This window comes from Cydia amplana, chromosome 15, assembly GCF_948474715.1.
Source record: "Cydia amplana chromosome 15, ilCydAmpl1.1, whole genome shotgun sequence".
Classification (NCBI taxonomy): domain Eukaryota; kingdom Metazoa; phylum Arthropoda; class Insecta; order Lepidoptera; family Tortricidae; genus Cydia; species Cydia amplana.
In genome coordinates, this window is record NC_086083.1 from 7126626 (window position 1) to 7130898 (window position 4273).

Below are 4273 nucleotides of genomic sequence, written 5' to 3' on the forward strand. Positions count from 1 at the left end.
TCTGTAATATGGAGTGATGTAATTCAAATATGAAAAGATAAAAATCATAAAGTACTCGAGTAGTTTTTATTTATTACTCCCAATTATTGACAAATTTGATAATAATTATCTAGTAAGGTAAGCAGTTGCAGGATATAACAAGGTCAAGACCTTTCTTATTTCCAGAATCCCTCAGGATTAAGTAGACGAATATTTTAAATATTCGTTATATCACTATCACTACCCACAAAGTTAATATTGGGTAGGTACTTAATAAAATGTCATAGGGAATACTTTTAATAATTTTACTGTATTCTTTTAATGACTGTGAGCCAGTGTGAGCTATATACTTGGTTATATCTATAAAATGCATTTAATCGTTTGTACGCTTTACTAACGCGAACGCGAGCTAATGGACCTAAACAAACCTTACTTAAAATTGTGAAGGTTACTTTGAGAGCTTAAGCCATATCATAATACTCATGTGGGCACTAGTTACGACGCTTTTTGGTGCTCTTAGCGTTCAAATGGTAAATGTAGAATTGCCACAGAGCTTTATCAATGATATTTGTATAGGTGCAGCTCATTCTGCTTATATTCATGTTTAGCTATCATCAAGTGACCTTAATTGTACTCATTATTGTCTATATATGCAGTATGAGTAGTTTACCTTATCTGGTGCCTACTAGTAAACATAAACTTGATTGTTTCTGAACGCTAAAGTGGCTTAATTTATGTAAACCATTCATAGACATAGCTTAATTCTGAATATTCAGTCTTCTCTTTCCAGATTAAGAATAAGGTACTTAATTCGAAACCTTAGCTCATCGCATATGTGTTTTTAACCAAAATGAAAATTTGTGTTTATTTTGTGACTTTACATTATTTGCAATAACTGTGCGGAACCATGGGGTCCCCGACCTTTTGCCGGGCACCCGTGGGCCCAAAGCCAACAGCGCAGATGCCGTTTAAGAGGAACCTATTTTATCCAATGCTAGGGTCAACACTTTGTCGAATCTATTTGATATTTATGTATATTTATCCTCCTTATGACCTAAGGGTAGGTAATTGTAACTTTTTGATATCAAATATACGCAGAATTGTCAATTATTTTGTATTCTGAAATGCATATAATATTACTGGATTTGGGCCAGTGTGCTTTTGTATACTATATCTCTGGCCTACTATATAGGCTAGTCTATTAACATCCCGCCTCCTGGAAGGCAGTATACAGACTTCTTAGATATATTCACGGTAGTGCTAAGAGTGTGGACCTGGTTTTCCGACACTTGACTGCATGAGATTATTTTTCAGGTCTCGAGCAAGAAGGGTGCCTAGATAGGTTGAGGTCCTCAACTTGTGGATTTGGTAGGAGCAAGACACAGACGGGGTGTAAATTAGTTAATCCACCATGTTTCAAGAGATTCATGTGCATTGATGCCTTCAGGTTACACTGTAGAGACAGACTAACACTTTGGCAGAGTTTTGCTAACATATAATAAATGATTGCATTTGTTTGGGTGTACAATTACATGTTCCACACCAAAAACATAATTATTTATATATTTCAATCTATTTTTGAAGGGTTTGCGTTTCAAAATAGCTTCGCCTTTTCGCAAGGCGTGCTCCTGTTTCCCTATTTTATTGTGCAGAGCGAAAAGTATCACAATGTTATAATTTTGTATAAATTGAGAACTAGAGGGTCATGCCCTAGACGTGACCGCCCAGAAACTGTGCTAGAACCGTTCGTGCAAACCATTCAGTCACTATTTTTAAAAACCTTTTGTAGTGGGTACATTCCACGGTCTTAAATTTATTAAACGTGTAGTATCAAACTATGACAAGTCATGATAAGTGAAATAAGTGATAACAGTATCTGGTCCGTGCATAGAAGCACTTGCCCTTGAGGTTAGGGCATGGGTAGTTTATTATAAACTTAATCCGTGCATAGAAGCACTTACGATACAGGTGGTTTAAAACTTCCAGGATCACAATACAGACACAAGGGTGTAAAACACATAATTCATAAACGCCCGTTAGGCCAGTTTTGTATATTTTATTTGAAACATGCTTGTGCAGCACCGCCAGCACATGATAATTTTCCTAATATACCATGGCAGTCAGGGATATAATAATTATGTAAAAAAAAGGTAGGTAACCTTGGTCATGTCGTGTACATAGGTAGGTACTCGTAAACATGTTAACTGAAAGACAAGTGCTCTCCAGCCAAATATAATTTATGCAACTGTGAGCTGCTCTTACATTGGGATCATATGTATTTATTTCTAGTCTACCATAGCAGGCCTAGACTTCAAAGGTTTTTAGATATTTATAGGGCCGTTAAACGGACCCTTTGTACACCTTGAGCAGGCTGTTTGTTTCACACCATGGGTAATATATATTGTAAACATAGCTTATTTCAGAATGAAATCGTAAGCTCTGTCGTGTCGTGAGCTTACCGAGCCTGATTTAATTAGAATCCACAGATTATCTGGACCTTGGAGGATTGACCACTCCTTATTCTAATTATCAATATTCTGCCTGGGCTTATAGTCGAAATTAGGTGACTAGATCTCTTAGTATTATCTATGCCGCCCAAGTTATGAGGCTTAGCGTCTCCAGACCACAATTTTGTATTAGGGTGCAAAGATTTTTTCATCTTTAAAATAAAAATGAGTCGAGATAGGCCTGGAATCTTAGGTTTTTATTTTACCAATTATAATTTTAGAAATGTTATGGAAATGGAAAGCAGTTTTCACTTTTACCACAGTTCATTAGCCCAATTTTGGGTTTAGCCAATAGGGTGTTCGGGACCCTTGAAATAGATTGGTAAACAAAAATGAAAACTCTAATAACGAAGCCTTGCCTATTTCGACTGATTTTTACCCAAAACATTATTTTAAACCCTTTTTACTTTCTCTAAAAAGAGATATTTACAACTTAATCTTTGTAATATTTTTGTGATTGTGGTCTACTCGCACGCCTGTGTTATGACCATATCATTTATATTTCTGTGACTATGTCTGACATGCCTTGCGCAGGCTTACATAGGTTATAATATCATCATCAATAACTTGACGTCAGTTTGTGAACGAATCAAAGATTCTTTTGGCACACCTTACGCAGGTGGAAACATGGCAGCCTTGCGCAGGCTTAGATAGGTACATAATATATTGGTTTCATCACAAATAACTTGACGTTAGTTTGTGAACGAATAAAAGATTCTCTTAGGCGCACCTTAGCAGGTGGAACCATAACAGATGTAAGTTTAAGAATAAGTATCATTCAAATCAAATACCCTGAGTTTATGGGTAATATTCCCTAAGTTGCGGGTTCCTTGCTCGACAAGGTGAAAGGCTTTACGCAGGCTTTAAGAGGCACTTTTAGAAAGTGTCATTCACGGTGACGCTCAGCTTTGCCAAAACTAAACTTTAACTCTACAGTTAACTAATATAATTTGACAATATAAACCAAACCATGCGTCTTCGTCAATGAATCAATCTAAAGATTCCCGTATCGTTAATGCCCTTCCATGTCACAGGCTTCCGATTTTATTTGAAACGTTTACAAGTGTACTATTTATGTAGGTAGGTAGGTAGGCTTAAGAATTGACCCTCTTGTATGTAGTTAAGTATAGAATTAATAATCAAGTTATTCAAATTCAAAATAACACAAACACATATAGCACCTACATGCAAGAGTTCTTTTCCTTAACCTTTTAAGCTGTAAGTACCTGCTAAGTTATATATTTAAGTAGGTACCTACCTACATAAATCAAAGATCTAGTTGGAGAGATATAAGTTGGTAGATACAGAGTGAAATACTTCACACGAATTCGCATGTCATTCTTGCGCAGAGCCATGCTAATCTCTCCTCTGTATCGTTCCAATTTTAGTATATGCACTGCCGAAGCAAGTACTGCGATGTAGGTTTGTTCGTTACCTTGTGTCCCTTAGAGCGGAAATAGAAGCCCCGCGAAGCGGGGCTTCGTCGACTCCTAATCGGGTACACATTTAAGTGTTATATAATTTCAACCGTTATTATACACACACAAAGATTTAAACTACCAAGACTCGGAAGAGACTTAATAAAATAAAATTAAAATGGTGACACGTGCACGCTTTACCAGCTCTATGTGTTTTCTACCATGTGTTTTAGTATTTTCATTGGCATAGCCACGGTGCGCGCAGGCAGCCTTTGAAAACACTTGCACATCACTATTCCGGATCATTTTTATTTGCTAGATAGTTTAACGGACAACTAAATTTAAATATTTATTTCGAACGGCAAAAGC

The 4273-nt window shown here is 36.5% G+C and overlaps 1 non-coding gene across 1 annotated transcript; it reads right to left on the reverse strand.

Moving 5' to 3' along the window:
* Positions 1-3788: 3788 nt before the first annotated feature.
* On the reverse strand, positions 3789-3898 carry LOC134654904 (U6 spliceosomal RNA). The gene has a single exon (XR_010097384.1). It is a non-coding gene; the product is annotated as a U6 spliceosomal RNA (small nuclear RNA).
* Between the last annotated feature and the right edge of the window lie 375 nt (positions 3899-4273).